This window comes from Macaca mulatta, chromosome 15, assembly GCF_049350105.2.
Source record: "Macaca mulatta isolate MMU2019108-1 chromosome 15, T2T-MMU8v2.0, whole genome shotgun sequence".
NCBI classification, from domain to species: domain Eukaryota; kingdom Metazoa; phylum Chordata; class Mammalia; order Primates; family Cercopithecidae; genus Macaca; species Macaca mulatta.
The window spans coordinates 87,927,132-87,937,524 of NC_133420.1; positions in this window are offsets into that span (position 1 = coordinate 87,927,132).

Genomic DNA, 10,393 nt, shown 5'->3' on the forward strand with positions numbered 1-10,393 from the left:
CAGGTTTTTATGGAGATATAACTTTTTAACTAACTTGATTAAACACCAAGGAACTACTACTGTGCAGTATTATTTTTATTTGCAATTGCCCCACTATAAATGATATTGAGCATTTTTTTCATATTTTCCTTTTTTGCTGAGGTATCTTTACTGATTTTTGTCAATTTTTTTACTTGAGTTTTTTTTTTCTTTTTGCTTTCTTATTGAATTGGAAAAGTTCTTTGTATATTTCCCATATAATTTCTTAATTCGATATATTTTACAAATATTCTCTCCCAGTCTGTGGCTTGTTTTGCAACTCTCTTAACAGTATCTTTCAGAAAGTATATTTTAATTTAGTGACGTGAAACTTATCAATGTTTTTATTTCATGGGTTGTACTTTTGTTATTGTAGTAAAAACTCATATGTAAGCTTTCAACTTTCCAAATAGAAATTTACATTCTTGTGTTTATTCCTTAATGTCTTGATTTATTAACTCTTATTCAAAAATCTTATTTTTTAAAAGAGCTTAAATGTTTTTGTTTTTCAATCTTATGTAAGTCAATGTTATTGATACAGACTGGAGAAAGGGAAATGCTGGGTAGAAGAAGGTGGTTCCCAGGCAAAGGCCCCACCCTCAAGCCTGGATACCTGCAGCCCTAAATGAAAACAGGCATTCCTGTTTTCATGCCCATAAAGTTGCCTTTTGACCTGCCACGTCCCCTATTCTGTACCCATATAAACCCCAAATCCCAGACTCCGGAGCAGACCAGCAGACAAGGAAACAAGACAAGCAAATGAATGGGCAGAACGACGTGGCAAAGAAAGAGAGAAGAGGAGGAACAAATTGATCACTGAGAGGATTTTGGCTGCAGGACAGCCCAACTTCAGGGGAAGATCATCTTCTCCCTATCTCTCCCTTTCTGGCTCCCCATCCGTCCTGCTAAAAGCCATACCACCACTCAATAAAACCTTGCATTCATTCTTCAACTCCTGTGAAACCTGATTCTTCTGGGACGCAGGGCAATAGCTCAGGATACAGAAAGATGTCACACTGGCCCTCTGCCCTTGGGAAATCACAGAGGGTCCATTGAGCTGATTAACACTCAAAGCTGTCTGCAGACAGCAAGGCTTATAGAGCATTGTAACATTGGGGGTTGCAGGCACCCAGACCTACACACTATCAACGACTGGAGTCCAAAGCACTTGCCCCAGCCACTGCAACTGCCCGTCTATGTGCTCCCCCTTCTACAAGGGGTGTGAGCAGCAGCTTTGACCAGATAGGTGACACACCCCTGTTGCACTTCCTGTAAGGGGAATCAGGAAATTCTCCCATTTTATCATTGTTGACTGAATTATGTTCCCCTCAAAATTCATACATTGAAGCTCTAAGCCTTATTACCTTAGAATATAAATTCTAAGGAGACAGGGCCTTTAAAATATAATTATGTTAAAATGAGGCCATTAGGATGGGCTGTGATCAAATCTGACTGGTGTCCTGACTAGAAGGTTAGAACGTGCAAAGAAGGACACCAGCGATGCTCATGCACAGAGAAGAGACCACGAGTGAGGAAAGAGTAAGACAGTGGTCATCTGCAAGCCAAGGAGAGGTGGCTCACGAGAAACCCAGCTTACCAACACCTTGATCTCTGGATTCTAGGTTCCAAAATTATGAGAAAATAAATTTTGGTTGTTTAAGACACCCAATCTGTGGTAAAATACAAAACGATTTTGTTTGAAAATCTTATATGAATATTATTTTAATAAAAATATGCCTGAATTTTTATCTCTTTCTTTTTCACCAGTTTTCTTTTAGATCCACAATTCCAGTTTTTGATACTCCCGTGCTCTAAAATAAGTCTTTACTTTTTTGTTTTTGTTTTCATTAGGAAGAATCCTACATATGTATTTCTTTTTGACTAGATATCTGAGAATGCTTTTTTATTAGTTTTATTCAACAGCTTTATCTCACTGTGGACAGTCATCTCTCAGTATCCATATCCATAAGGGATTGTTTTCAGGAACTCTTGCTGATACCAAAATCTGTAGATGCTGAAATCCCTGATATAAAATGGGGTATAATTTCCATAAAATGTATGCACATCCTTTAAATCATAATTTAAATCTTCTCTAGATTACTTATAATACCTAATACAATGTAAATGCTATGATAATATTTGTTATTCTGTATTTTTTAGAAAATAATGACAAGAAGGAAAGTCTGTACATGTTCAGTACAAGCACAAATGTGTTTCCAAATATTTTTGATCCATAGTTGGTGAAATCCACAGACACGAAACTCAAGGGTACCAATGGTTAACTTCATCATGTTTCATTGTCAAAACATTTCTCAAAAAAATATAATTATAGAAGATAATTCCTTTTTTTCTTTTGTAGCTTTGTAGACTCCAACCAAATCAACACCATACCAGGAGACTTAATGTGTGGATTGTCTATTTGTTCATCCTTGTTTGTTTGACAGCAAAGAAGCAATATTTTCTTGCTGAGAACACAGACTAAATATATTATAAAAATTGGTATCACCTCTTGATTTAAATCTATTTGCAGAAATATCTTAACGTTCTCTGAATATCAGTTTTTCCCATGATATCCAGGATAGGTACATAGGTTTTCTGATTTTATCAGTGTGCTTATTCTTTAAACTAATTAATTGTTTTATTACCATCCATTAGTTAATAGTCCAGGAGGAATTCTTACCCAAAACCTTCGAACAAGAGCTATAGATCTACTTTCCATAGAGAAAAAACTAACTTATTAAGCAGGCTGTCTGGAGGATAAGACAACCACTGACGCAGGCAATTTGTTTCTTTCTGTCTCTCTAATTCTGAATGGAATGGGAGTCCTATTGAATGAACCCTTCAACTTTACTTGATTTTCAGATTTGTGTCCTACTACATTTCTTGTGCAGATTTTATATAACCATACTTTCAAAAACAAAAGAATTTCAATTCATCTGTTTTCAATTAGTTTCTACCTGCCCTTGCTCTGTGTGTGTGTGTGTGTGTGTGTGTGTGTGTGTGTGAATTTGATCATGCATTAACATATGCATGTCGGGACCGGTATTTTCAGGGAGAGTAGGAATAGTCTATGGATTCCATTGTATCTAACCTTACACTAGAACATTGTTCAAATTTTCATCTGTTTTTCTCATCACTACATTTTTGAACGCTGCAGATAGAGTACACATATGGTGAAGAGAACCAAGAAGTTGCAAAATAGGTAAAAATAATTATTGAAATCAGATATAGTAAGTGAATGAGAGTCAGGGAAAAAGGAAAAATATATAATTTGATTAGATTGGGTTATCCACTGAACATTCCTTACAGGGTTTTCTAGGCTAAAATTTCTGTAGACTAACAAAAAATGGCTGATACATAACTGGCAACTATAAAAAAAGTATATTGTATAAAAGAACATGAAATAATATGTTTACTAAAGATGTTTTATAAAAATAATAAATTGCTTTTGAAAACAGTTTTATTTATTAATTTATTAATTAATTTATTTATTTATTTGAGACGGAGTCTTGCTCTGTCACCCAGGCTGAGTGCAATGGCCCGATCTCAGCTTACTGCAACCTTGGCCTCCCAAATTCAAGTGATTCTCCTGCATCAGCCTCCCAAGTAGCTGGGACTACAGGCGTGTGCGCCACTCCTGGCTCATTTTGGTAGTTTTAGTAGAGACAGGATTTCACCATGATCCTAAACTCCTGACCTCATGATCCACCCAACTCGGCCTCCCAAACTACTGGGATTACAGGCATGAGCCACTGCACCTGGACTGTTTTATGAACTTTTATGCAGTACAAACACAGAGTTTTCTTAAAAGAAGACAAGGTTAGACATTGCTAGTTTCACTTTTTTTTGTATGTAAATGAATAATTCTTTTACCTTTAATTTCTTATTCTGATTCTGTTTGATTTATGTAGAATCTCCATAACATTTTAATAAACTCTTTTGTTAACTTCATCAATAGTCACTCAAAAACAGTCATTCACCTTCTATCTAAATGTACCCAGTGGAAAGAGGAAAACAATTTTGTTGACACGAGCTTTTGATTTAAAACTCTAAGAATAACAACTTGAATTTAGTAGACCTTCAATTTCAAAGTGACAATGTACAGCCAGCTGTCTCCCAAAAAGTTTAATCCTTCTCCCTCTCTCTTTCTCATCTGCAATAAATAAATAATCGAAATCCTTCAGATACTACATGTGAAAACTTCAGTTTCTGGAAAAATCAAGGTTTTTCCCTGGATGTTTCTAACAAATACATTTGGCTACAATTGGATATAAAGTTTCTTTCTAGAGACAGTCCTTGGGGGTAGACAGTGTGTGTGTGTGTGTTGATAGGATTGAAATTTAAATCAGATTACTCATTCCACTAGCATCCTGAATAAGTAAAAGCAAGTCAAAGGGCTGTGTTTTAATATTTTGAAAGTGTATAAAAGAGTTCAAAAGTGAGTAGGTTGGGGTTTCAAATTTTTTAAATATTTTGCCTATTTTCAAACCTAGCAACAGCAAGAGGAGATAGGAATAAGTTATATAATGGTGTATAGAATTGTCATAAAGAATCCTAAAGAGGAAATGACAACTATGTGATGACACAGACTTTAAATTATTCTTAATATTCTTTCTGGTCACCAGTTCAACCCAGTTTTTCTATCAGTACTGCCCCTGGGGCTAAATAATTTGGAGGATATCCTATAATTCTGCCATTTCTCAGCCACCATCATTAGAGTTGTTTAGAATATACACTAGAACTCTGACTGAATGCGTCATCTCTTTCTCTTTCATAAATATCACTAAAGTTGAACAGATTCCTGACCTAGAGATAAACAAACAAATGAAAACAATATGAACACCAATGAACTCAACCAACAATGAAAACAGTAACAATAACAAAACAAAGCTGCAAGTTGGAGGTCAGGGAAGGAATGATGGAAAAAACTCAGACAACATTTTTTTAATAGTCATTTGCTTGATTTCTGGAAAAATATGAAGAATAAAATATATTAGCAAGTGTTGACATATAATCTCAACTGTGTAGTAACATAAAAGAAGGAAAAATTGCCAGTTCAACCCAACAAATCTCCTGGACTCAACCTCCTTCTGTAACTTTTACAAATCCTATTAAAGGGCAAAAAGGCTTAATGGTAAAAACATTACTATAAATTCAGAAACATCTTTCTGATGAAAGTAACTTAATATTCGTTATAGACAAAATCAGGAAATATAAGATACCAAAGGGTATGAGGTGGCAATGACAATAAAATGTAGTACTACCCTACAGAGATAAGCACTGCTAATATTTAATTTTATATCCTTCCAGTGTCTCTAATTCTATTCAGATTCTATTTACTAATTGAGTGCTGAACATGTGCCATAGACAATTATACATTCTCTGCATGTATAAACTCATTAATTCTGTTCAAGAAACTTTTGAAATAAATACTACAATTTTTCTCATTTTCATAAATAAAGAAACTAAGACAAAATATTTAGAGAATAGCAGAACTTTTTAGACAGCTGTGGTACACATCAAATATTAAAAGGAGAGATAAAGTTTTAAAATAAAACACTAATATAAGAATAAAAAAATAGAAAACAACCTAGTCTAGATTATGTGGCAGTTCTGACTCATGCTCCCGTTTAATCAAACATAGTATATGGCCCCTAAGTTTAATTCAACCACAAATTTTTCTATCATCCTACCACCTACTTCTCCACCATCACCTGTTCCTCCTCCTCCTCCTCCTCCTCCTCCTTCTTCCTCTTCTTCTTCTTCTTCTTCCTCTTCTTTTTCTTTTTTAATTTGTAGAGTTTTCACCATGTAGCACAGGCTGGTCTGAAACTCCTGGGCTCAAGGGATCTGTACACTTTAGCCTCCCAAAGTGCTGGGATTACAGGCGTGAGCCACCATGCCCGGCCAGTATTCTACTTTTCATCAGTACTATTCTCCATGGAATTCCTTAGCACCATGAGTGCTGTGATTTTTCCTTGTATTTGGTCTTTCTTTGTCTCTCTTGCCCTGCCCTCCTCATGCATTCTTCAGCAACTTCTTCCACCAACATGCACATGTGTAACTGCAGAAACATGCATATGCACACATTCATTCCCTTATAAATTTACACCTTCAACTGAGGTCTCTATTCATCATTGGTGGCTATATTTTGCACACCAAAGGAGGTAACTCTTCTCTCACTCTCTCTCTCTCTCTCTCTCTCTCTGTGTAAAATAAATTATATACATACATGTATCGTATAATTCTTGGTCATTATTTTCATGTAATTGCTTCCAAATCTATTTTGTGATCTTCTTCAGTGCAAAGATATAATTTTGGTGCATCAGTGATACTCCATTTATAATTTATAAATAAACAGCTTTTTTGCTCATTTGCTTTTTTTTCTCAATTGAGTAAATACAGGCCAACAATTACGAATTATCAATAGTTCAGGAATTATATCAATGTTCTCTTCAAAAGAGAAATGTTAAGGAAAACATAACAAATGAAAGTTTCATTAATTAGTAATTATTGGGAGGTTCATACTTTTTGGTCAGATGTCTAGGCTATGAAAAAGCCTTTGTATGTAATTCCTAATCTTTTTCTTTTCTTTTTTTTTTGAGACAGAGTCTCACTCTGTTAACCACACTGGAGTACAGTGGCACAATCTCAGCTCACTGCAACCTCAGCCTCCTGGGTTCAAGTGATTCTCTTACCTCAGTCTCCCGAGTAGCTGGGATTACAGGTGCCCCCCACTATGCCTGAATGATTTTTGTATTTTTGGATTTGGCCATGTTGACCAGGCTAGTCTCCCACTCCTGACCTCAAGTGATCCGCCCGTCTCAGCCTCCCAGTGTGCTCGGATTACAGGTGTGAGCCACTACACTCAGCTGGCCGTATTCAATTTTTATAATACTGGTCAATTTCCTATTATTTTTATTATAATATTCATACTGCTATTATTAGTCATTTAATGGATTTTTACCGTGTTATTAGTATATACGTGTGTGTAAATGCATATAATCCCTTTCAAACTAGTGTACTCAAACTGATTGTAAAGGCAAATTTTCTCTTTTTTTAAACTTCCAATCTGTTGTGAAGCTAGCGAGAATTTTTCAATCAAATTGTAAGTCCTTTGAAGTCACTCAGATACTTGGATTTATTAATATGTTATTAATATAAAACAAGTAATGCCTACCATAGGCCAATGGATGTCATGTGCAACCAAGAAAATAAAGAATAATACAGTAGATACCACTTCATGTGATTCAGATAAGGCTTAAAGTCTTTTTAAAACCAGACTGGTTTACAGAACTAATAAATTTTGGGTTTAAACTACAGTGACTGTTTCCTTTTTATATAAAATAATAATGAATTTAAATTTACATCATCTCTGTTTATTTTCATTTCCCAAGTTGGCTGGTGTCAGAATGCATTTTCTTTTTAATAACAGCTTAAATTAAGTAAATCTTTATTGTTTTTTACAGAAAAGTCATATTGCTAATAATAATGTTTTGATATTATGGAAAAATATTTGAGGTTGTAAAAAGTTAATATGTCAGTGCTTCAAGTGTAGAAAAATATATTTGCAACTTACATAAGAGGTATAAAAATAATCTTGTAAAGCAAAGATGTTATTTTTGAATTGTTCCTAAGAAACATTTGCTTAGTTCATTTATTAAAATGATCCCTCAAGTTATTAATGATATTTAATATGAATAAATGAGATTTTATGTCATTATATTTGCTTAGAGTATCATGAAGTTGTTTTTTTTTTTTTAAATCTACAGTAGTGGAAATGTAGTGAGCACTTTGTTATTGTTAGATTTTGTTTTGAATCTGGTAGTAAATCAGTAATTGAATTGTGCAGAGTTTTCTTTAATAGTTTACTTTAACAGTCTTTAAAAGTAAATGAAACATTGGAAAAACATTAAGAGATTCTACTACATTTTAAAATACGAATTATGTATATATACACATATAAAATTTATATACAAATATAATATATATATTTAAATATGAAATATGTATATATAATCCTTTTAGAAAAAAATTATGTTGAGTAGCCTTAAGATGTTTAAGAAATTGAAGGGGCAGTTAACTATAATAGACTTATTTAAATAAATGCAATTTTTAATTTGGTATTATTTTTTAAAATACAGAATTACAAATAAACTGAAATTGATGGTAGTAAAATTGAAAATTTAACCTAAAACTCAAACCTCTTGCCAGTGTCCCTTGAAAAGGGACAATTACAGTGGTGTTTGTTGCAAGATTTTGCTTTGCTTTTTTTTTTTTTTTTTAAACTCTAAAAGCTAGAAAACAATCTAAATATCAATGATAGTTTTCAAACAAAAGAGTATCATGTAGGAATTTAAAAGAATGAAGTAGATCTTTATATATTAATGTGGATAGATATGCAAAACAGAAGTTTGGTGAAGAGAAGATGATGATTAATCCAAACAGATTAATGCAATTTGTAACAAAAATTAAAACACTTTATGCAATCTTATACATTGCTTATGAAAGGCCTATCTAGTCATCCACATATAAGTTGTAGATTGAAGAGGTATGCATATAATTTTTTCTTTTTTTTTTTTTTTTTTTTTTTTTAAATTCTCAGGACTTTATTTTAAATAAGCTTTCCCCATTTACATAGCATGGCACTGATGTTGCTGACAAATTCCAATGTAGCATGCAACAGTGGTTCCTAATTGCTTTAGCATTTATCATGCACAAGAGACAGGAGGGAAGTTGTCTCATTTTGTACAGCTCAGTTGCATTTCTTTTTTTTTTTTTTTTTTTTTTTAATTTATTTATTATTATTATACTTTAAGTTGTAGGGTACATGTGCATAACGTGCAGGTTTGTTACATATGTATACTTGTGCCATGTTGCTGTGCTGCACCCATCAACTCGTCATTTACATCAGGTATAACTCCCAATGCATTCCCTCCCCCCTCCCCCCTCCCCATGATAGGCCCCGGTGTGTGATGTTCCCCTTCCTGAGTCCGAGTGATCTCATTGTTCAGTTCCCACCTATGAGTGAGAACATGCGGTGTTTGGTTTTCTGTTCTTGTGATAGTTTGCTAAGAATGATGGATTCCAGCTGCATCCAAGTCCCTACAAAGGACTCAAACTCATCCTTTTTTATGGCTGCATAGTATTCCATGGTGTATATGTGCCACATTTTCTTAATCCAATCTGTCACTGATGGACATTTGGGTTGATTCCAAGTCTTTGCTATTGTGAATAGTGCTGCAATAAACATACGTGTGCATGTGTCTTTATAGCAGCATAATTTATAATCCTTTGGGTATATACCCAGTAATGGGATGGCTGGGTCATACGGTACATCTAGTTCTAGATCCTTGAGGAATCGCCATACTGTTTTCCATAATGGTTGAACTAGTTTACAATCCCACCAACAGTGTAAAAGTGTTCCTATTTCTCCACATCCTCTCCAGCACCTGTTGTTTCCTGACTTTTTAATGATTGCCATTCTAACTGGTGTGAGATGGTATCTCATTGTGGTTTTGATTTGCATTTCTCTGATGGCCAGTGATGATGAGCATTTTTTCATGTGTCTGCTGGCTGTATGAATGTCTTCTTTTGAGAAATGTCTGTTCATGTCCTTTGCCCACTTTTTGATGGGGTTGTTTGTTTTTTTCTTGTAAATTTGTTTGAGTTCTTTGTAGGTTCTGGATATTAGCCCTTTGTCAGATGAGTAGATTGCAAAAATTTTCTCCCATTCTGTAGGTTGCCTGTTCACTCTGATGGTAGTGTCTTTTGCTGTGCAGAAGCTCTTTAGTTTAATGAGATCCCATTTGTCAATTTTGGCTTTTGCTGCCGTTGCTTTTGGTGTTTTAGACATGAAATCTTTGCCCATGCCTATGTCCTGAATGGTACTACCTAGGTTTTCCTCTAGGATTTTTATGGTATTAGGTCTAACATTTAAGTCTCTAATCCATCTTGAATTAATTTTCGTATAAGGAGTAAGGAAAGGATCCAGTTTCAGCTTTCTACTTATGGCTAGCCAATTTTCCCAGCACCATTTATTAAATAGGGAATCCTTTCCCCATTTCTTGTTTCTCTCAGGTTTGTCAAAGATCAAATGGCTGTAGATGTGTGGTATTATTTCTGAGGACTCTGTTCTGTTCCATTGGTCTATATCTCTGTTTTGGTACCAGTACCATGCTGTTTTGGTTACTGTAGCCTTGTAGTATAGTTTGAAGTCAGGTAGCGTGATGCCTCCAGCTTTGTTCTTTTGACTTAGGATTGTCTTGGAGATGCGGGCTCTTTTTTGGTTCCATATGAACTTTAAAGCAGTTTTTTCCAATTCTGTGAAGAAACTCATTGGTAGCTTGATGGGGATGGCATTGAATCTATAAAT